A 25023-nucleotide genomic window follows, 5' to 3' on the forward strand; every position below is an offset into this window, starting at 1 on the left:
CATTGTCATTTCTGTCAGGTAGACAGGGCCAGTGTGAGCATGCTGATTATGTGGGTGAGGGAACTGAAATACAAGAGGCTCCCTGAATTCAAAGTCCACCAGGTAATCCTTGGTGCCAGAACCAATCCCTAGGTTTTCTGAAGTCAATCCAGCATTCTATCATTTCTCACTGCCAGTAGAACTAGCGTTGCTTTCTTTGACTTTTCTTAGTCACTCCTGTGGTTTTACACCATTCCCTCCTTGTCATTAAATAACTCTCAGGCAAGGCAGAAATTCCCATGAAAACAGAAAACAAACGTACCAGAGAGTTAATGGTGTAAGAGAGAAAAGAGATAAGGAGAAGTCATGTTGCAAAGTGGTGTCCATTACTGCAAAAGAGAAAAGGGATATATTGGGAGGAAAGGAAAAGAGAGAAAATGAAAACTTCGGAGTCAGTTCTGAAGTAGTGAGGAGAACAAATGTTACATGTGCACCTGAACCTCTTCAATAGGTATCATCCGGAGGAGTTGCATATAAGGCGAACAAAAGTGTAACTGTGGAAATTGTCTAGCCCTTGGGGTCCTACTGGGAACGATTTTTCAAAGTGAAGAAAACTCTGATCAACCTCTAGTTCGCTTCTGGAGAGGACTTTCCCCAGCTATACCCCAAAAGCTTGAGAATATCACACCAGCATAACCCTGAGACAAATTTTGTTTACTAGGAAAATTTGCTTAAAGAGAAACATTAAAATTTGTTTAATTCTACTGCAGGGACATGTGGCATTCTCATTATGACCTTCTATTGTAAGTTGGAAAGACTAAACCTTTCTGCATCTATTGCCAAAGGAGGAAGGAGAGCATTTTCTTAGGGTTTTGAACTAGTTCAGTTGAAATCTGACTGAAAAAGGCAGCACCAGAGACTGTATCTTACTTACTTTGTTTCTTTCTCTGCACCTAACAACGGTTTTTTTTTTTTGATGATTAGTAAAAGGTGCTGTATTTTATTTAGATATTTATATTTAGATATATCTGGATATTATTCAATAAATTTAAACAATTTTAATAAAGACATTTGAAGACACTTTACCTTAGAAAATTGGATCAGTTTGACTTACAATATATTTCCTTCTAGTTGAAAACTCACAGGCTCCAAAGCAACTGTCTTCTGTTTGAAAAAAATTCAAAAATCACACAGAAGCAGTGGCCCTGATCCCCATGCTTTTATTTATGTGTGGTTAAAGTTCAAATTTCTCAACATACCATAATCTCAGTGTAACTGGCCAAATTCCATGGTGGATAATTAGATCTAGCTTAGCAGGGCATATTTGGATGGAGAGAGCAGTCACACGGTACTGGGAATCTATTAGCCAAGTTTACTATGTTTGATGAGTGGTTGGACTCACCTCACTTGCTGACTGGACTAGCCCAGCAGGTTCTACGGGTGAGATCACTGCTTGGCTCTCTCATTGCTAGGCCTGGTGGGTGGAAGAGGAACTGAAATAAATGGCCTGACTTTGGATTTCAGAAACTCTCTTTCCTATTCCCTCTCCCAAATGCTTTCTTCTGCCAACTCTCTAGGGACTGAAGCATTCATTTCCAAACTCATGCATTCATTCATTCAACAAATATTTACTTAATACCTATAATGTATCAGGCACTGACCTAGGCTTTAGAAATATAATAGTGAACCAGACATTTCCTGCCTTTGAGGATCTATGATGAATAATTATAGTACACAGTGAAAAATATTACCATTCGCAGAGCTCAATAATCCAAGTCTCTTAAAAAACAGAAAGTGCACAAATGCTCTTTGGAAAGGTATGGCATGGAAGAGTATCTATAGATTTGAACATATAAAATTCACGGACGTGTGAAGACTTGTTCATCTGTTTCACTGTGAGTCCAGAGTAAACCCCACCCTCCCTGCCATACCCGCCAACTTTGTCTCGGAGAAGGCCACCACTGCAGCTCTGCTGGAAGCACCACTCTCAGGGGTCTCAATCCACATTGTCTTTGAGTGTCTTCAGCATGTTGTCTCACAAGTACTCAGACCCAGTAGTAAGATTAAAATATTCTACCATAATGTTCACCTTGGCCTTATCACGTTAAAGAAAGAAAAGCAGGTATGACTGAACTTACTTCTCAAAAAGCTCTTATGCTTCAGCAAGAGTCTCTGAAGTCTCTTTCGTTACGTAATTGTACAAGAATGATTGATGCTAAATGATGTTCTTAAACCCTCCTAATCAATTAAATTTATAATATTTATGACTAGGTAATGTGTTGCCTTGTTTATGAAATATGTACATGCTTTGAAAATCTATTTACAATGAGTTTTTATGACATTTCTATTAATAGGCTGTCATTGTAACACTATTATAACATTGTTTATATAGGAATTTTAATCCCATCTGTTTCTTTTAATTTTTAGCTCCCTCCCCAACCAATTGTAAAGGGCTATCAGGTCTGTACTTTATACGATTGTGAAGCTTTAGGTTATTTGTCGGTATAATATCCACATTAATCATTCATTTAACAAAGCAGTATTGAATGCTACTATGTGCTTAGACTCTTCCAATGTTGTGAAGAGTGAGTGGTTAAAAGTTTCTCCAAATATATTTGAAATCTAAAAGTTTTTTAATCCATGCATTTTAAACATTGGTAAAGATTGTCTCATATTCACACGTTTTTCTCAATAGTAAGAAATTGTTGGTGTTGAATAAGGTATGAATTACAGTTTAAGCCTTGTCCATATTTGCTGCCTTTGTAAGATATTTTTCTCCAGTAAGAGCTCTCTGAATAAGGGGAATGTTCTGATTAAAGACACACACACACACACACACACACACACACACACACACACACACACACACACACACACACACACACACACACACACAGTTTTAATTACCTTTAAATTTAGGTAGCTTTCAGTTGTTGAGCACATGTTAACATACTGACCCAGATGGAGACTGAATTTTCCCTTAACAGATTTGTAATGTAGTAGGGGAGAGATTTGCCTCTTTCAAAATGTGGCACTCCTTCCCTACTTGTTAGATTGTGAAAGCGGTTGTTTATGCTTTATTTGTTTCCCAAACTTCAGTTGTTGCTGTACCATCTTCATAATTTTTGCTATATTCACATACCACCTGTACTATTGTGCTTCTGTAAATATACTACTATTTTTAACTTAATTACATTTATTTAATAATATTTGTTAAAACACTAGGTTAATGTGATAGCTGTAAAATTTTCAAATATACTTTAATATAAATATATGACTTCTAAATTAAATATTTTTGTGTGTGTCTGTGTGCACCCCCAAGTCTTCTCAAGTGCTCTTAGTACTACACATATCATACTTTGGGAAGCTCTATATGTAGGAGTTACCTTTGAAAGTGAGGAATGGCAGAAAAAAATAAAATGAATAAATAATGATAATAACCGTAGCAACGGTAACAAGAGCTATTATTTATTAAAGGCTTTACATGTGTCATTTAATTTTATCTTATTTAATCTCTGCAACTCTCACAGGCATGCCTATCACAATGTGAAGCAAAAGGGCAGGAAAGAGGGAACAGTGGAAGTGAAACTTCATTTTGCACAGAGCAGCTGTAACTAATACATGCCATAATATTTTCGTATTTATTCTTTAGTTAGCTGAGATTTCATACCTGATTATTTTACAAAAATTGGAGTGTGATGGTGGCAGATTAAAACACTTTTTATCAAATATATTTGCTGTTAGTCAAACAGAATACTAATCTCAGAAAAAGGATGTTAGTGTCAATTAAACCCATTCTAAGAATGCAGGATTAAGTGGAAGAAATCAGATTAAAATACTTTTTTTGGCTAATTGTTTTTTGTTTCTCCAGTTTCTAATCAGTGAGAATATCTTTGTCCTACTGAAACAAGGCATTTGTTCAAAAGCCTCTGCATTCTCTGGTACAAGTGCCTAATTTATGAAAGGCAAAATTCTTCTAGCTCTCTGCTAAAAAGTAGTGAAATAAATATTTTTATAAACATATTGTCACAAATTATTAAAGCTGGAAGAGCCCTGAGGAGCCTAAGACAACTCCCTCGCTTTACAGAGGAAAAAAAGTCCAAACCTGGCAATAATTAGAAAATATTTCCCTGTGTTTGCATAATTGGTATTTCCATCCTAAAGTTTATGACATGCACATGTTTTTATTTGCATATCTGAATTTTGCTTCTAATATATGGTAAATTCCCAGCACAAACCATGCCTTGTTTGTTTCTCACCTGCATTTTCAGCAGAATGCCTTGTACTTAGCTGGTGCTAAATAATTGTTTTTTGACTAAATGGGATAATATACTCCATAAACCTGTCTTTTAATTCTTCTTTGACATAAACTTTCTAGATACTTAAACCTCATTCCATTATTTATCTTCCCCATAAAAGGGTTAAAGACAGTGTATTTGAGAGATACTTTGGTGTGAAATGTACTTTAAGAAGTGTTGTATTTCCAGAGCTCTGCTTTCACCTGTGAAGGTCAATGCATCTTCCTTTTTAATCCTCAAAAAAAATTTTTAATAGTTTGATGGAATATAACACGCTTCTCCGATCTCCTCCTTCTTCCCGTGCCTTTTTCCCCACGAGTTTCTGTTTTTGTTTTTGTTTTCTATTCCTCTTGGCACTTGGACATATTTTTCTGCCAAATGAGTCAGTTAGAGTGGAAGTGTTTAACTCACATTTTCCATCTTGGCTGGGAAAAGAGGTCTGAAGGCAAAGATGCCTGAGTATTCTTCATTAGGGTCCTCACACAACCCTCCTGACCCTCTCCTGAGAACACCACTTTGTATTCAAGTTAGAAAGCACCAAATGATCTGCCACTGTGCAAAAAAAATCACAAGATCTTGAAATCACAAGATCAATACTCAGTTTATAAAGTTTTTCTCTGAAGAAAGATAAAAATGTTACTGAGTTACTTGTGTGTATGCATTTTTCTTAATACCTAGTCTCCCTCCACAAAGGATTTAAGGAGGTTTTACAAACACAAATAATACTGTAGGATAAAGAGTGGAAAGGAAAAATATGTAGATTTTTCAAAAAGGGAAAAGGTAAATAGGGGTAGAATTATAATTTGAAAATGAATTGTTTGTATTCTAGCATAGAGTAGCTACTACCTGTTGAGTGTTTACTGTATATGGAACACTTAACACTATCTAATCAAAATATCTAGTCTAATCTAGTGGAATAACCACTGTTTTGAATCTGTCTAGATTTTGTAGATGTAGAAATTGAGGCTTGGACAGGTTAATTTATTCAACTTCACACTGTTAATTAGTGTCAGAAATGGACTTTGAACCCTCCGATCACCACTACAACGTCTATATCTTGCTTTTGGCACAGGTTTTTATGGTAATTCACAGTACTATCTCAGCAAACATACAAATAACTTAGCTTCATTAAATTAGTCAATCTTTTTCCAAACATCAATGCTTAAGAAGTAGAATAGGTTGGAGGAGCAGTAATTGTTGGGTACTGGCAGTAGTTGTGGTTTTGATGGAGGAAGTAGTAAAATACACAGGCTGTCCCTGCTCTTTCCTACAATGCAGGTCAAAAACAGATCATTTAAAGTCTAATGTTATCCTTGGAGGCTGTATTCTTCACCGAGATCTTGTTAAATAAACCATATAGACCGAGCAATATGCTGTAAAGGTGAAGATATGACACTATAAAATTCTACTCTGACGTAAATTGCTCAAAATTGTGGTTAAAGCTCTTTAAAATCCTCATCAATCACCATGCACATTCATTAAACAATATTATACGTATATAATAATACAATACCATACTGCAATATCACAAACCGGACCTAAAATGAATTTATCGGCTATATTAAATACTAAATACTTAATAGGTTGCAATTTTGTTTGCACTAGACATAGAACATAGGAAAAAAATTGGGACAACCTGAATAGCTCAGGTCTCTTGAGAAAGCTTTTTGAACAGCTTCTTTTCCTCCAGATAAACTTCACTGTAGCAAATGGAAGCCATCAGAATAATTCCCTAGACCTCAAAGCTAACTCAAAGTACTGTAATTTGTCTCCTCGACAGCTTATTGAGCTAGATCAGAGCAATAATTCAAGAAAAATGTGTTGACTCTCTATGTCTTAGGCACTGTGCTAGGAACATTATGCATATCATTTAAAAAAAATTTAATAGCAACTACATGAGATGTTATTATCCCCATTTTAGAGATCGAGAAACCACAGAAAGATCAGAGAAGTAAAATAATTTGCCCCAGGGCCACATCCATGATGGAGCCTGAATTTAAACCTAGATATGATGCCAAATCCCATGGACTTAACCACTGGACTGTCTGCCTACCCTCTCAAGGAACTGCTAAGGTTGTCATAAAGACTTGACTGTATAGACAGTTGCTTCAAGAGAGGGAAAAGGCAAGAGGATTTGGAGCACAGATTTATTTGCTAAATTTGCTAAAATTGGAAGACGGAACTATTGTATTCTAGTTATTGAGTAGAGGTATACCATATTCAATATATTTCTCTACTCTACACACTGTCCAGGTGATAAAGGGGCCTAGGAAGAGTGACCAGGAAATATCATCTGTGTTTAGGTCATAGGCAAATCACAGGATGAATATTTGCCTCCTCTTTCTCCTACATCCAGTCTCTCTTTTGATGAGAAGAAGAATAACCTCATTCTGAATCAATGAAAAGACTTCCGTCTTCTTGCCACTGGATATGTGTTATCTGCACTTACAGAATTGAAAGTGTGCATCAAAGGAGCATTCTCTTGGGATGAAAGGTAATGAGATAAAATGAAAGAGAATGGGTAGTTTTAAAATCATGGAGACCTAGGATCAAATCCTGGGGTTGATGCTTTTTAGTAGCATAGCCTACTTTACTTCTTTAAGCACCGATTTCTCTTTCTGAAAAATGAGGGTGATCCAAATTACCTCCAGAGTTATAATACAGATATAATGCATGTAATACAGATAAACTCATGACACTAAGAGGCATAAAACAAATGAAGTCTTTTCACCTCTTGTATTTGCCCAAGAGCTCTTCCTTTCTCTTTCCTTCTCCTCTCCTCTCCTCTCCTCTCTTCTCCTCTCCCTTCCCTCTCTCCTCCCCTCCCCTTCCCTCCCTCTTTTTCTATCCCCTCTTCTCCCTTTTGTTTTCTTTATCTTATTTTTTTTCTGTACCAGCAGTTTTTCACAAGCCCTAGAGTTTTGTATATGTATATTGTTGCTGCAACTATGTATAAATGCAACTGATTCTTTGCATTCATTTATATGCTGGTATAAGTGTTTCATCCTCACAAGTTTTATAGGGGAAGTCTGGATGCTGGTGGAGCAGTGAGAAAGAAGAACTTATTTTACCTCTGACTTGAGCACTGAAAAGATACACCTTCACCACTGTTGCAACTCCATACTTCTAAGAACTGGTGAGTTGAAGAACATTGTGTCTCCATTAAAGAAGATATATTGTAAAACATAGCTAATGATGAGACAGCAACAACAACAAAAATAGAAAAAGGATCTACTATGTAACTGCTTCCTAAGTATTCTCCCTTTAAGGAGATTTTGAGATACAGCTTTTCTGTGGTTAGACACTGTGAGAAAATATTGTTGGAAACTCCAAGGGTGATGTAAGTCATTGGGTATATTTTAGAGCTGGATTTCATCATCAGCTAGCTTGTCACTGCCATCTTATAAATGTGTTTTTGTACTAACTCCGTTGCCCCAGGTAGTCACGTGCCTCTGTAAGAAATCTCTCAGCTGTGGCCTTCTCTTGGAGGGAGGGAGCTGGCCAAAGGGTGCATATCAACCAAAGCTCTTCTTTATATTGGCCTAATTGATCCTACATTTCTTAGCAAATCTCTCTTTCTCCTTCTCTTTTGCATAACTCCAGTGGAATCATTTCCACTGAATTACATGGAAGAGTCTGTTCATGGGGCTAGCCTGGCAGTTAGGTTCTCTGTTGGATTTTTAGCTTTCACAATTTCGTAATTTGCATATATTCTTTTCTTGGAGGCATATTTCATTCTTGGGTCCTTTAAAGAGTTAAATGTCTTTAATTGCCTCTTTTAAGGTTTTACTGTGTTTTTTTTTTTTCTAGATAATTTTTGGGGATATATCTAGTAACCAATCCCTGTCAGGGAAGCAGTAGGACAAATAAATGAATTTTGAACCACCTTGGTTGATGGAATAAGATATTTGAGAGAACATTGGAGAAGTGAGGGGGTTGGAGGGGGATATATTAAAATGTTCTATTACTCTTGCCCTAACTCTACCCCTTTGTCATTTTGGTGGCCACTTTTTTTTCTGGCTGCGTTGGGTCTTTGTTGCTGGGCACGGCTTTCTCTAGTTGCGGGGAGCGGGGGTTACTATTCCCCTTGCAGTGCACGGGCTTCTCATTGCGGTGGCTTCTCTTGTTGTGAAGCACGGGCTCTAGGTGCGCCAGCTTCAGTAGTTGCAGCACGTGGGCTCAGTAGTTGTGGCTCATGGGCTCTAGAGAGCAGGTTCAGTAGTTGTGGCACATGGGCTTAGTTGCTCTGTGGCATGTGGGATCTTCCCGGACCAGGGATCGAACCTGTGTCCCCTGCATTGGCAGGTGGATTTTTAACCACTGTGCCACCAGAGAGGTACTTGGTGGCCATTTGACCTGAAGAAATATTAATTACAAATCTAGTCTTATTTGAAAATGAAAATCATAACAGTGTTTACCTCATAGGGATATTGCAAGATTCAAATGAAATAATTTGTATAAGAGGTGTGGCACTATGTTTTCCATTCTATAAGGGCTCAGTAAATATCAGCTATCCAACTATTACTACCCTCAATTCTGAATTCCTATTGTTCAAATCTTCCCCAGTTGGAATTTTAAAATAAAATCTAATAACTAGGCTAATATGCTATGTGGTTCTTCTAGGGTTCAAGCATTACTGTGAAGGATATTAGAAACCTTTCCTGAGTCAGTACTGCTTTTGAGGATAAAATTGGGATACCTATTTGGAATGTATTTAACTCCAAAGAAATGGTCTGAGGTAACTGGTGGGAGATAGGACACAAAAACCTTTTAGACATCCTAATTGAATTAATCCTAATTGAATAAAATTCCTGAACAGCTCATTGCCACATCTGAAGAACAATTTGGGTCTAAATGAGACTGACCAGAGAATATAGGAAAAGTTCCTTCCTGCTCTTTTAAAATATATTTGTTTATATATTGAAATATAGATGATGCACAATATGTTAGTTTCAGGTGTACAACATAGTGATGTAACATTTACATACATTATGAAGTAATCAGCATAATGTCTAGTAACCAACTGTCCCCATACGAAGTTATCATAGTATTACTGACAATATTCCCTATGCTGTATATTACATCCCTGCTTATGTATGTCAAAATTTGTACCTCTTAAGCCTCTTTGCCTATGCCTATTTTGCCCAACCCCTCCCCCCTCCCTGGCAACCATCAGTTTGTTCTCTGTATCTATGAGTCTGTTTTCATTTTGCTTGTTTGTTTTATCGTTTTTGGTTCTGTTTTTGAATTTTATTTATTTTTTATACAGCACGTACTTCTTAGTTAACTATTTTATACATATTAGTGTATATATGTCAATCCCAGTCTCCCAATTCATCCTACCACTACCACCCCCCCACCACTTTCCCCCCTTGGTGTCCATATGTTTGTTCTCTACATCTGTGTCTCTATTTCTGCCCTGCAAACTGGTCCATCTGTACCATTTTTCTAGGTTCCACATATATGCGTTAATATACGATATTTGTTTTTCTCTTTCTGACTTACTTCACTCTGTATCACAGTCTCTAGATCCCACCACATCTCTACAAATGACCCAATTTCATTCCTTTTTACGGCTGAGTAATATTCCATTGTATATATGTACAACATCTTCTTTATCCATTCGTCTGTTGATGGGCATTTAGGTTGCTTCCATGACCTGGCTATTGTAAATAGTGTTGCATTGAACATTGTGGTACATGACTCTTCTTGAATTGTGGTTTTCTCAGGGTATGTGCCCAGTAGTGGGATTTCTGGGTCATATGGTAATTTTATTTTTAGTTTTTTAAGGAACCTCCATACTGTTCTCCATAGTGGCTGTATCAATTTACACTCCCACCAACAGTGCAAGAGGGTTCCCTTTTCACCACACCCTCTCCAGCATTTGTTGTTTGTAGATTTTCTGATGATGCCCATTCTAACTGGTGTGAGGTGATACCTCATTGTAGTTTTGATTTGCATTTCTCTAATAATTAGTGATGTTGAGAAGCTTTTCATGTACTTCTTGGCCATCTGTATGTCGTCTTTGGAGAAATGTCTATTTAGGTCTTCTGCCCATTTTTTGATTGGGTTTGTTTTTTTAATATTGAGCTGTTTATATATTTTGGAGATTAATCCTTTGTCCGTTGATTCGTTTGCAAATATTTTCTCCCATTCTGAGGGCTGTCTTTTCATCTTGTTTGTAGTTTCCTTTGCTTTGCAAAACTTTTTAAGTTTCATTAGGTCCATTTTGTTTATTTTTGTTTTTATTTCCATTACTCTAGGAGGTGGATCAAAAAAGATCTTGCTGTGATTTATGTCAAAGAGTATTCTTCCCATGTTTTCCTCTAAGAGTTTTATAGTGTCCGGTCTTACATTTAGGTCTCGAATCCATTTTGAGTTTATTTTTGTGTATGGTGCTAGGGAGTGTTCTAATTTCATTCTTTTACATATAGCTGTCCACTTTCCCCAGCACCACTTATTGAAGAGACTGTCTTTTCTCCATTGTATATCCTTGCCTCATTTGTCATAGATAAGTTGACCATAGGTGCATGGGTTTATCTTTGGGCTTTCTATCCTGTTCCATTGATCTATATTTATGTTTTTGTGCCAGTACCATATTGTCTTGATTACTGTAGCTTTGTAGTATAGTCTGAAGTCAGGGAGTCTGATTCCTCCAGCTCCCTTTTTCCCCTTCAAGAATGCTTTGGCTATTCGGGGTCTTCTGTGTCTCCATACAAATTTTAAGATTTTTTGTTCTAGTTCTGTAAAAAATGCCACTGGTAATTTGATAGGGATTGCATTGAATCTGTAGATTGCTTTGGGTAGTATAGTCATTTTCACAATACTGATTCTTCCAATCCAAGAACATGGTATATCTCTCCATCTGTTTGTGTCATCTTTAATTTCTTTCATCAGTGTCTTATAGTTTTCTGAGTACAGGTCTTTTATCTCCTTAGGTAGGTTTATTCCTAGGTATTTTATTCTCTTTGTTTCAATGGTAAATGGGAGTGTTTCCTTAATTTCTCTTTCAGATTTTTCAGCATTAGTGTATAGGAATGCAAGAAATTTCTGAGCATTAATTTTGTATCCTGCTACTTTACCAAATTCATTGATTAGCTGTAGTAGTTTTCTGGTGGCACCTTTAGGATTCTCTATGTATAGTATCATGTCATCTGCAAACAGTGACAGCTTTACTTCTTGTTTTCCAATTTGTATTCCTTTTATTTCTTTTTCTTCTCTGAATGCCGTGGCTAGGACTTCCAAACAATGTTGAATAATAGTGGTGAGAGTGGACATCCTTGTCTTGCTCCTGATCTTAGAGGAAATGCTTTCAGTTTTTTACCACTGAGAATGATGTTTGCTGTGCGTTTGTTGTATATGGCCTTTATTATGTTGAGGTAGGTTCCTTCTATGCCCACTTTCTGGAGAGTTTTTTTTTTATCATAAATGGGTGTTGAATTTTGTCAAAAGCTTTTTCTGCATCTATTGAGATGATCATATGGTTTTTATTCTTCAATTTGTTAATATGGTGTATCACATTGACTGATTTGCATATATTGAAGAATCCTTGCATCCCTGGGATAAATCCCACTTGATCATGGTGTTTGATCCTTTTAATGTGTTGTTGGATTCTGTTTGCTAGTACTTTGTTGAGGATTTTTGCATCTATATTCATCAGTGATATTTGATATTGATACTACAAAAATACATTTTTTTGTAGTATCTTTGTCTAGTTTTGTTATCAGGGTGATGGTGGCCTCATAGAATGAGTTTGGGAGTGTTCCTTCCTCTGCTATTTTTTGGAAGAGTTTGAGAAGGATGGGTGTTAGCTCTTCTCTAAATGTTTTATAGAATTCACCTGTGAAGCCATCTGGTCCTGGACTTTTGTTTGCTGCAAGATTTTTTTTTTTTTTTTTTTTGTGGTACGTGGGCCTCTCACTGTTGTGGCCTCTCCCGTAGCAAAGCACAGGCTCCAGACGTGCAGGCTCAGCGGCCATGGCTGATGGGCCCAGTCGCTCCACGGCATGTGGGATCTTCCTGGACCGGGGCACAAACCTGCGACCCCTGCATCAGCAGGCGGACTCTCAACCACTGTGCCACCAGGGAAACCCTGCTGGAGGATTTTTAATCACAGTTTCAATATAATTACTTGTGACTGGTCTCTTCATATTTTCTATTTCTTCCTGGTTCAGTCTCGGAAGGTTGTGCTTTTCTAAGAATTTGTCCATTTCTTCCAGGTTGTCCATTTTATTGGCATAGAGTTGCTTGTAGTAGTTTCTTACAATGCTTTGTATTTCTGCGGTGTCCATTGTTAACTTCTCCTTTTTCATTTCTAATTTTATTGATTTGAGTCCTCTCCCTCTTTTTCTTGATGAGTCTGGCTAAAGGTTCATCCATGTTGTTTATCTTCTCAAAGAATCAGCTTTTAGTTTTAGTGATCTTTGCTATTGTTTTCTTTGTTTCTATTTCATTTATTTCTGCTCTTTATGGTTTCTTTCCTTCTACTAACTTTGGGTTTTTTTGTTCTTCTTTCTGTAGTTCCTTTAGGTGTAAGGTTAGATTGTTTATTTGAGATTTTTCTTGTTTCTTGAGTTAGGTTTGTATTGCTATAAACTTCCCTCTAAAGCTGCTTTTGCTGCATCCCATAGGTTTTGGATCATCATGTTTTTGTTGTAATTTGTCTCTAGGTATTTTCTGATTTCTTCTTTGATTTCTTCAGTGATCTCTTTGTTATTTAGAAACGTGTTGTTTAGCCTCCATAGGTTTGTGTTTTTTATGTTTTTATCCCTGTAATTGATTTCTAATCTCACAGCGTTGTCGGAAAAGTTGCTTGATATCATTTCAATTTTCTTAAATTTACTGAGGCTTGATTTGTGACCCAAGATGTGATCTATCCTGGAGAATGTTCTGTGTGCACTTGAGAAGAAAGTGTAATCTGCTGGTTTTGGATGGAATGTCCTATAAATATCAATTAAATCTATCTGTTCTATTGTGTCATTTAAAGCTTGTGTTTCCTTATTAATTTTCTGTCTGCATGACATGTCCATTGGTGTAAGTGAGGTGTTAAAGTCCCCCACTATTATTGTGTTACTGTCGATTGAGGTGGTCCTATGTTGGGTGCGTATATATTTATAATTGTTGTATCTTCTTCTTGGATTGATCACTTGCTCATTATGTAGTGTCCTTCCTTGTCTCTTGTAACATTCTTTATTTTAAAGTCTATTTTATCTGATATGAGTATGGCCAGTCAAGCTTTCTTTTGATTTCCATTTGCATGGAATCTCTTTTTCCATCCCCTCACTTTCAGTCTGTATGTGTCCTTAGGTCTGAAGTGGATCTCTTGGAGACAGCATATAGATTGGTCTAGTTTTTGTATCCATTCAGCGAGCCTGTGTCTTTTGGTTGGAGCATTTAATCCATTCATGTTTAAGGTAATTATTGATATGCCTGTTCCTATTACCACTTTCTTAATCGTTATGGGTTTGTTTTTGTAGGTCCTTTTCTTCTCTTGTGTTTCCCACTTAGAGAAGTTCCTTTAGCATTTGTTGTAGAGCTGGTTTGGTGGTGCTGAATTCTCTTAGCTTTTGCTTGTCTGTAAAGCTTTTGATTTCTCTGTCGAATCTGAATGAGATTCTTGCTGGGTAGAGTAATCTTGGTTGTAGGTTCTTCCCTTTCATTACTTTAAATATATTGTGCCACTCCCTTCTGGCTTGTAGAGTTTCCGCTGGGAAATCAGCTGTTAACCTTATGGGAGTTCCCTTGTATGTTATTTGTCATTTTTCCCTTGTTGCTTTCAATAATTTTTCTTTGTCTTTAATTTTTGTCAGTTTGATTACTATGTGCCTTGGCGTGCTTCTCCTTGGGTTTATCCTGCCTGGGACTCTCTGCGCTTCCTGGACATGGGTGGCTATTTCCTTTCCCATGTTAAGGAAGTTTCTGACCATAATCTATTCAAATATTTTCTCAGGTCCTTTCTCTCTCTCTTCTCTTTCTGGGACCCCTATAATGTGAATGCTGTTGTGTTTAATATTGTCCCAGAGGTCTCTTAGGCTGTCTTCATTTCTTTTCATTCTTTTTTCTTTATTCTGTTCCACAGCAGTGAATTCCACCATTCTGTCTTCCAGGTCACTTATCCATTCTTCTGCATCAGCTATTCTGCTATTGATTCCTTCCAGTGTATTTTTCATTTCAGTTATTGTATTGTTCATCTCTGTTTGTTTGTTCTTTAATTCTTCTATGTGTTTGTTCTTTAATTCTTCTAGGTCTTTGTTAAACACTTCTTGCATCTTCTCAATCTTTGCCTCCATTCTTTTTCCAAGGTCCTGGATCATCTTCACTATCATTATTCTGAATTCTTTTTCTGGAAGGTTGCCTATCTCCACTTCATTTAGTTGTTTTCCTGGGGTTTTATCTTGTCCCTTCATCTGGTACATAGTCCTCTGCCTTTTCATTTTGTCTATCTTTCTGTGAATGTAGTTTTCCTTCCATAGCCTGCAGTATTGTAGTTCTCCTTGTTTCTGCTGTCTGCCCTCTGGTGGATGAGGCTATCTAAGAAGCTTGTGCAAGCTTCCTGATGGGAGGGACTGGTGGTGGGTAGAGCTGGATGTTGCTCTGGTGGGCAGAGCTCAGTAAAACTTTAATCCGCTTGTCTGCTGATGGGTGGGGCTAGGTTCCCTCCATGTTGGTTGTTTGGCCTGAGGTGACCCAGCACTGGAGCCTACCCAGCTCTTTGGTGGGGCTAATGGTGGACTCTGGGAGGGCTCACACCAAGGGGTGCTTCCCAGAACTTCTGCTGCCAGTGTCCTTGTCCCCATGGTGACACACAGCCACCCCCTGCCTCTGCAGGAGGTCCTCCAACACTAGCAGGTAGGCCTGGTTCAGTCTCCTATGGGGTCACTGCCCCTTCCACTGGGCCCCGATGCACACACTAATTTGTGTGTGCCCTCCAAGAGTGGAGTCTCTGTTTCCCCCAGTCCTGTCAAAGTCCTGTAATCAAATCCCGTTAGCCTTCAAAGTGTGATTCTCTAGGAAATCCTCCTCCCTTTGCTGGACCCCCAGGTTGGGAAGCCTGACATGGGGCTCAGAACCTTCACTCCAGTGGGTGGACTTCTGTGGTATACGTGTTCTCCAGTTTTTGAGTCACCCACCCAGCAGTTCTGGGATTTGATTTGATTGTTATTGCACCCCTCCTACCGTCTCATTGTGGCTTCTCCTTTGTCTTTGGGTGTGGGGTATCTTTTTTTGGTGTGTTCCAGTGTCTTTCTGTCAATGATTGTTCAGCAGTTAGTTGTGATTCCAGTGCTCTAGCAAGAGGGAGTGAGTGCACATCCTTCTACTCCACCATCTTCAACCAATCTCTGCCTTGTTTGCTTTTTGGATTCCACATATGACTGACATCATGGGGTATTTGTCTTTCTCTGACTTATTTCTCTTACTGTAATACCTTATAGATCCATCCTTGTTGTTGCAAATAACAAGATTTCATTTTTTATGGCTGAGTAATATTTCTCTCTCTGTGTGTGTATGTATGTATGAAGGTGTATATATATGTGTGTGTGTGTGTGTGTGTGTATCACATCTTCTTTATCCATTCTTCTATTGGTGGACACTTATATTGCGTCCATAACTTGGCTATTGTAAATAATGCTACAATGAACATAGAGGTGCACATATCTTTTCGAATTAGTGTTTTTGTTTTATTTAGGTAAATATCCAGAAGTGAAATTGCTGCATCATATGGTAGTTCTATTTTTAATTTTTTGAAGAATCTCCATACTGTTTTCCATAGCAGTTACAACAATTAACAATCCCATCAACAGTGGTCAAGTGTTCCCTTTTCTCCATACCCTCACCAACACTTGTTATCTTTTGTCTTCTTGATAACAGCCATCCTGACAGGTGTGAGGTGATATCTCATAGTAGTTTTGATTTGCATTTCCCTGATGATTAGTGATGTTGAGCATATTTTCATGTGTCTGTTGGCCATGTGTATGTCTTTTTTGGAAAAATGTTTATTTAGATTCCCCGCCCAGTTTTTAATCGGGTTGTTTTTTTTTTGCTATTGAGTTGTATGAGTTTAAAAATGTATATATTTTGGATATTAACCCCATATTGAACATATTGTTTGCAAATATCTTCTCCTATTCAGTAGGTGGCTTTTTCATTTTATTGATGCTTTCCTTTGCTGAGCAAAAGCTTTTTAGTTTGATGTAGTACTATTTGGTTATTTTTGCTTTTGTTTCTTTTGACTGAGGAGACATATCCAAAAAAATATTGCTAAGACAAATGCCAAAGAGTGTACTGCCTATGTTTTCTCCTAGGAGTTTTATGGTTTCAGTTCTTACATTTGTCTTTAATCCATTTTGAGTTTATTTTTGTGTATGCTGTGAGAAAGTAGTCCAGTTTCATTCTTTTGCATGTAACTGTCCAGTTTTTCCAACACCGCTTATTAAAGAGGCTGTTTTTTTCCCATTGTGTAGTCTTGCCTCCTTTGTTGCAGGTTAATTGATCATGTAAGTGTGGGTGTATTTCTGGGACTCTTTCCTGTTCTGTCTAAAGACAAACCTCTGTGGCATTTACCCAAGAAATGCAGCTTTTCAGAACTGAGTGTAAGTCCCACAGGTCCTTTACCCGTGAAGCTCCTTTTCCCTCTCCGTTTAGAACTCTTCCCTCATACCACTCCCTCTATGTGGGCCTCCAGTAACTGTCAGCTCTTATACAAAGGGCCACACAAGGACTGCCCCTCCAACCAGCCAGAGCACACAGGCCAACTTTTAATAGTAACTGCAAAAAGTTGGGGCAAAAGAGAAACATAATTTCCTTCACAGAGCTGTAATGGCTCTGATTAAGACCAAGGGCCTTGAAGTCAGACAGACCTGAATTTAAATATTAGTTCAAACAATAAATTTCTTTCTTTCTTTTTTTTTTTTTTTTTGAGTTCAGCAAGAGAAACAGTTTTATTTCCTGATTTTTAAATCCAGGGCTATGAGTTTAAATACATTTCAATTTATAATGTGTTGGAAGGTTTTACATAATGTATTTTTTTTAACATCTTTATTGGAGTATAATTGCTTTCCTAAACTTAGGCATAGTGTATAATGTTATTAAATAATACATATTTCATGGGATTGTAATGAAGAGGAAGTGAAGTAATATTTGTAAAGTGCTTCACAGATTGGCCAGCATATAGTAAACATTTAATAATCAACAGCTAGTGTTATTTTTTCCTCAAAATATTTTGTCTGCCAGCAATCATGAAATTCAGTCTTGTATAGATTCCATGACTAGGACTTGGAGAAGAAAAATGGTCTGAACAATTTAGACAATTATCTTTTCCCTGTAGAATCAAGGGAGGCATTTTTGTTCTTAAATATCCAATTGTCCATGTCACTTTTCTTATCCAGGTACTTGCCAGATCTACACCTCACTTTTATGCAACTGGAAAACATTTAAAAAGTTGTATGTACACACACATACACACACCGCTTAAGTATTATATATGAATATACCTCCTATAACATTTTGCTCATCTGTTCTCTCCTATGACTGTAACCCTCTGAGATAGGTTTTATATTATCTCATTTTATGATTAAAGGAAAAGGGAAGCAACTTGGCCAGGCTAAAGGCCTTGCAGTTGATTAGGGACAGAACTGGGGTATCCTGACCCCTTTCTAGTTTTTCTTCCTTTGTACTGCTCTGATGACCATAGAAATGAAATACACTAGAACTTGGATACCAAAGAAGTTTCAGCTGACAGGTAACCAAAGGAAACAGCATGGCTGAAATCCAGTTAAAAGTTAAAATCCTGCTGGGCAATGTCTCTTTCACTGACAACAGGAATTGCTGTCATATCCCCATCTAGCCACTTTGCAAACAGCGGGAATGTTAGCGTGAGCTCATGGTGAACAGTGAATGCTTCCTAAGGGAGCAGTGATTGCTTTGGCTGGGTTCTGCTGTAGCAGCTTCCTGGTGATGAAGAGACTGTAGTCAGACAATTGGAGGCGGGAACCATTTTCTAATAATCACCTCAGGCTTTTGGCACCTAATTCTCTGGCACTGTCTAGGGAAGCTTTTTATGTTATTTCATGCTACTTGTCAAGTCAAGATGCTTGTCTAATTTTGCTGGGAAATGTGACACTGCCGGTCAAATCGCTCACCACAGTGAGATCCAGTGCGTGCCTTGCAAAGTGCTCAGAGGGTTCTGATCGTCTCTGACAAGCATACGGCGGAGAGAAATTTTTTTAAATGGCCCCAGTTTACACAGTTTTTCCATCCGTGGTTCCATGGTGTTTTGAAATCAGGTTGTGGTCCTGAGTTAATGACACAAGGAAACACTTTGATGCTCGTATTGCCTACTTGGTTTTTTTGAACCTCACATGGACTGGCTTCATCCTGTCCCCAAGTTCATAAGCCTCTATCTTCCTCTCCGCTTCCTGTGCAGGCTTCCTCTGGTTTGTGGGCTGTGCACTTCATCTTGTTCCTTCAAGGCAAGCACTGAGCCTCTGGTCAAACAGAGTTTCTGTGGTGGCTTCTGCTATCTGCTTATCATCCAATCCCAGGCTCAGGTTTTCCTTCCTTATTTTTTTATACCTGAAATAGCTCTTTTCCAATTTGTCTATAGCTTTCTCTTTCAACTTTCTCCTCCCTCCTCACAGTAATTAAGCAGGGGTTATGCTCCTTCTCCAGATCTTGATTTTGTAATACTTTTATTCCTAAAGAGTTATGTTGATGAGACTAATCTAAATATGTTAAACTTGGTACTGATCAGGTGACTTCATAAACACTCCTTGACAGTTTTTTGTGAAAGAGCTTGCTTGAAATCTCTGCTAATGTAGCCGAATTTCCTTCTAAAGGCAGTTACATATAATGCCTCTTAAAGGGAATTATCTAAATTTGCAGTTTGGCAGGCTCTTCCTGGGACTCTGGAGGGTTAATAAGTCATGGAGATTACATCTTCATGTGGGAAATATGAAGGCTCCAGTGTGGGTAAATACTACTTAAGAAGACCCTACATTACAAGGAAGGTTGGAGATATTCTGGAGACCCATAAAATGCTCCCTTTGTACCAATTATCACAGTGAACTTTCTCCTTCTAGTTTATGTTATATTCACATTGAATCATTCCAGGGATTTTGCTTTTAGCCTGCATATGCCATGTATGTTTCTCATCTGGGTAGATAAACCAGCTTTATAGATTTAAAGGAGATTGCATGAGCTGCTGCTGGGAAGTTTTTCTTGAGTTAGTTAAGAACCTGTGAAACTTAGTCCTTGATATTTCACTAGCTGTCATTTGTAATAAAATCTACTTTAGCCTAGGGTTAAGTGATGACTCTGGTCCTCACAGCATGGTGGGGGATCCTAGGGGTCAAATAAAGGGAAACTCTCTGACTTCCCCACAGACTTATGCTGAGACCTTAATTGAGGGGCTTACTGTTTCTCCCACTAAAAAAACTACAAATTTTAATACTTTCCTCTAACCAAAAATAAAATTATAAGATTGTAATACTCTTCCAGTGCCCTTGAAATTGTCAGAGGCTGCCCGGAGGCTTCCCAAGAGCTGGACTGGCTCTGACTCAGTCACTGTTTCATCCATAGAGCCTTACATGATGCCTGGAGCATACAGAAGGCACTCAGTGAATGAAATGAGTGAATGAAAGGAAAGATAGGACCAGAGTCACATTTTAGCAGCCTAATAATATATTTTCAGGGTAATGTATTTAAAAAGGGACAGTGATAACATATTTCTAAAAGGAGATGAATGGCATATTTAACACTTTCCAAGAAGAAGGAATTCTGCTTCTATCACTTGATCTAGGTTTTCAATTATAGAAACATTGAGAATTCCCTGGGGCTGAATCTTTAATTTTTTTTTTTTTTGCGGTACACGGGCCTCTCACTGTTGTGGCCTCTCCCGTTGCGGAGCACAGTCTCCGGACGCACAGGCTCAGCAGCCATGGCTCATGGGCCCAGCCGCCCCGCAGCATGTGGGATCCTCCCAGACCGGGGCACAAACCTGTGTCCCCTGCATCGGCAGGTTGACTCTCAACCACTGCGCCACCAGGGAAGCCCTGGGTGAATCTTTAAGGCAGTTGAAGACCCAGGCTGCCCTTGTGGACATCAATACTCCCATGGAGCACTTTCCATGAAGAAAAGTGTGGGCTTGCTGTCTTTGCATCAAAACTCCTAGAATTTGGCTGAATGCCTGGTTTATCCCAGGACATTAGTCAGCCCACAAATCCCACATTTGCTTATTCAGACCAGAGCAAGTGAATACTGCCATTCTCCCATCTCCTTTGTTGGCAAATGCTTTGTTAACCTGAATTGAGTTCTGCAAAACAAAACAAAGTGACTAATCTTTTGGGGGTTTCCCCCTCTCAGGTTCTTGTATGAGCAACTAAATCTATAGACCACAAAGTCCCACACTGTCGTTTTCCCTCATGCTGCCCTTTTATTCTGATGGCTCCACATTGTACTTAAGGGATCCAATACCTTCCAGAATGTGGTGGAACTGGCACCACCATTAAGAAAAAGAGGTTACTGGACTTTTTAGTGTAGCAGCAAAGTGGGGCTACGTTGATTATTTACACTTATGTAGTCTACTGCTGGGCATCTGCAAGAATCATCACCTTGCACTCTCAGAAAGTTTTCTACCTCTGAATATGTGGGTCTGAAAGTGCAGGAAGTAGAAATTTTAACAAAAAGCAACCAGTTTGGATGATCACAAATATTTGGTAGATCTGGCATATGCAACTAAAAAGAATGCATACCTTAATCACGAGGCTATTTGTCTATCTACAAATACGTGTAAAGGCCTAAATTTTTTAGCAAAAGTCTGAGCGTCTAATTTGTAAATTGCTGTTGACCACAAAAGAGTGATTAGTTTCAAAAGAGAACTGTTTTGCAACATGGTGCAAAAAAGAGGAGGGGATAAACGAAATCATAAAAATTAACATTCATGACATTAAATCCCAGTTGTTTTTATAGCATGTTGCACATGGCAGCTTGGCAAATAATTCTCCCTCATTAAGCTTGTAGAAATTCTATTTGATTTATAAAGTTTTGACTCTGACTGTATTTACCATTGATAACCTGTTTTTCTCTCTCCTCTTCCTCCAACTCTTAGCCAGAACTACTTTCCAGTGACTTCTTTCTACCACACTTCTCCTCCTCAGTGTAAGAGGATGAAAGCACATGATGATATTTGAAGCAAAAAGATTGAAGAATTGCTGGCTGCTAACCCAAGGCTTGGATTAGTACAATCTTTTTAGCTTTTTACTGTGAAGTTCAGGGATCACAAATGTTGTTTCATCCATGGAACTTTTGCAACTTGTTATTTTCATACCTGAGATCTGGGGGGAAAGTTTAGTCTAAATGGTTTCTAAAATAGCCATTAGCTCAGGAGATATGCAGTCAATGCATGTGACAGGAGCTTTGCCCACACTACCCTGTTTTTTGGTCATGTAGTTTTTTTTTGTTTTTTTTTTTAATGATGTCATTTAAAAACTTTGCTTTTGGGGAATGATTCCCCCCACTATTTTTCTATAGAGGGTCAGGAAAATGTATAAATAATTTCTGGGCTTGGGTGCAGAAGATATTCATGCTGACAAACAGAAATCTAAAGTGTTAAAGGAGATTGCCCTTTGAAGAAACTTTTCCAGGTTTGAGTTCTATATTTTTGGATTTGACTCAGTGAAAAATCTTTACTGAGTACCTAGTATATGCCCAGCATTCTGCTGCATTATAGGGGTTGGGGGACTATAGTCCAGTTGGGATACAGGAAGGATGGAGAGAGAATATATATAGTTACAGCACAAGGCAGAATAAGTTATAGTATACAATGGGCTATGGAATATTGTGGAGGAAGAGAGCATTTTTAATTAGTGGAGTCAGGAAACGCATTACCAAGGTGATGGCATTCTTGCTGGGTCATGAAGGATAGATAGGATTTTGGCAGGTGAGGAGCCATTCTAATGCAAGAGAACAATAATAGAAAAAGCCCGGTGGTCCATTGAGGGTAGGAGCAGGGAAATAAAGGGCGGCTGGGTTTATACTGTGATTACTGAGCTGCAGGCACACAGTTGTCCACGCCCTCCTCCTTGAACCACTTTTTAAATATAAATTTATTTATTTATTTATGTTTGGCTGTGTTGGGTCTTCGTTGCTGAGTGTGGGCTTTTCTCAAGTTGCTGTGAGCGGGGGCTACTCCTTGTTGTGCTGCGCGGGCTTCTCACTGCAGTGGCTTCTCTTGTGGCACAGCACGGGCTCTAGGTGTGCGGGCTTCAGTAGTTGTGGCTTGCGGGCTCTAGAGCGCAGGCTCAGTAGTTGTGGCACATGGGCTTAGTTGCTCCGCGGCATGTGGGTTCTTCCCAGACCAGGGCTTGAACCCGTGTCCCCTGCATTGGCAGGTGGATACTTAACCACTGCGCCACCAGGGAAGCCCTGAACCACTGTTTACTCCAGAGTCACAGCATCCTCCTGACTCTGACAGTCTTAACAGCCGTTGCTTCTCAGTCACCTTTCTTGGGTGCTCTTCCTCAGCCTGAGCTCTGCATGTTGAAAGGCTTCAGCATCAGTTTTTTAGCTTTCTTCACCTGAGTTGCTATCATTTAAATATTAAATATTTAACATCTACATGCCAGTAATCTCCAAATCAGTAAATTTCCCCATGACCCATGCCCTGACCTCTAAGCTGTATATCAAATTGTCTACCCAACATCTTCACTTTTGATGGCTAAATATCAGGTTTCTTGATTCTTTGCTTCCCCTCTCTGCTGAAATCCTGCTCAACCACCAGTCTTCTCTATCTTAGTTAATGGGCCTGCCATCCACCGAGTTGCTTAGGTGTCCTCCAAACTAGACGTTATTCTAGATATAGCCTTTTCTCTCACCTTCACCATATAATAACGAGTATTTTGAGTCCACCTCTACCCCACCCCAAATAAGTGACTATTGTTTTTTGTTATAAGTTTTATGGTAGTAAGATTTGCCTCTAAATCTACATGAATTATCTTGATAAAAATAAATATTAAATTAAAATATTACTTTCACAGAGATTGTCTCTTGATTCCTTTCCAGAAATTAGCTCATAAGTTATCCAGAAGAGCCATGTATTCTTAAGTTTGCATGTGTATTGGAATTTATTTTTCCCATCTTCTAAAAGAGTCTTCACATTTTCTTGTCTTTCAGACCCAGCTGCTATGGATTAGATACACAAATACATGTCCCTGTGTATGTGTTTCATAGTAAAAATAACAATAATGATGAGAACGATAGTATTACTAATACTATTAATAATTAGCACTTATTAAGACCCACAGGCACTGCAATAAGCATTGTACATTCACTGATGGTTTAAACCTCACAGTGACACTATGGGATGGATACTGTTACTGTCCTCATCTTAGACCTGCCCAAGGCCACACAGCTGGGAAGAGGCAGAGACTCAGGACATGGACCTATTTCTGCCAGACTCCAAAGCCCATGTTTTTAACCAAAAGTAATTTAAAATTCTGAACCACTGAATAGAGGTAGATGCAGCTTCTAGTGCAAAGAATATTTTGGCTGCCACACTCAGGAAGATATAAAGATATAGCTCTAGAAAGATGATACAGTATAAAAAACAGACCTCTTTACATCACCTTTCCATAGGCCTCATGGTGTATTCTTACATAATTTTCAAGGTAACTTCATCTTTGGGGAATGCTGAAAAATTGCCATTCGTTAATGTTTTTTCCTCTAACATTCATCTCTTCTCAGTCTCTCTAATGGACAACTTCACTGACATCAAAACTGTAAAGAGAGGGGCTTCCCTGGTGGCGCAGTGGTTGAGAGTCCGCCTGCCGATGCAGGGGACACGGGTTCGTGCCCCAGTCCGGGAGGATCCCACATGCCACGGAGCGGCTGGGCCCGTGAGCCATGGCCACGTCCGGAGCCTGTGCTCCGCAACGGGAGAGGCCACAACAGTGAGAGGCCCGCGTACCGCAAAAAAAAAAAAAAAAAAAAAGCAGAAGGCTATTCTCATTCAAGACATATCCTCATCAATGGTCACATTCTGTGATATATTCTCCTTCTATCCAGCATCTATCTGTACCCCTATTTCTTCACTCTGGGCACAAGTGCCACTATTGTCTTTATGTAGAAACTGCCTCAGGAGAGCCTCCTGGACACAGAAGTTCTTTGATTGATTGACTGATTTTGTTTGAGGCTTTAAATTCTTCCCTGGAAGGCTGATTACCCCCTGTGCCTTCTTTCCTTGGGTTTTGGGCCATTCTGCAGTTGGAATAGTCTAATTTGTGCTTCTTGAAGATATCTTTGGCTCTGAGAGCCCCCTGTAAAAGTACTGTCGAATTTTTAGCATGGACTTTGGAAGCAGACGAGTTGGCTCTGCCACCTACTAGTTGTGTGGTATCGTGAAATGTCTTAACCTCTTTCAGCTTTAGTTTCCTTATTTGAACAGGGCTGTTATTCATTATTTGAACAGGGAAGTGACTGGATTTGAGAGAAAGCCAGGAGATAATATTAGTAGAAATTGTTGATGAATTGGGTGAGGCAGAGGGGGGAGGCAAGGGTGACTACCAGTTTTCTATCTTGACTAATGGGTGGTTGATGCCTTTTACTGAGGAGGAGGTAAGAGAAGCGATGTGTGTGTCTGTGTGTGTGTGAAACAGAGGAAGAGAGAGACAGAGAGAGAGAATAATTTAGGACATGAGGATTTGAGATACTTTCTAGATATATAAGTGGAAATGTTGAGTTAAAGCTTTAATGG

General features: G+C 38.7%; 1 long non-coding RNA gene across 1 annotated transcript; it reads left to right on the plus strand.

Moving 5' to 3' along the window:
• Positions 1-1929: 1929 nt before the first annotated feature.
• Positions 1930-23302, plus strand: LOC132426685 (uncharacterized). Its single transcript, XR_009519751.1, has 4 exons — positions 1930-2101; positions 6634-6771; positions 7292-7413; positions 21382-23302. It is a non-coding gene; the product is annotated as an uncharacterized lncRNA (long non-coding RNA).
• Positions 23303-25023: the final 1721 nt, after the last annotated feature.

This window comes from Delphinus delphis, chromosome 6, assembly GCF_949987515.2.
Source record: "Delphinus delphis chromosome 6, mDelDel1.2, whole genome shotgun sequence".
In the NCBI taxonomy this organism is placed as follows: Eukaryota; Metazoa; Chordata; class Mammalia; order Artiodactyla; family Delphinidae; genus Delphinus; species Delphinus delphis.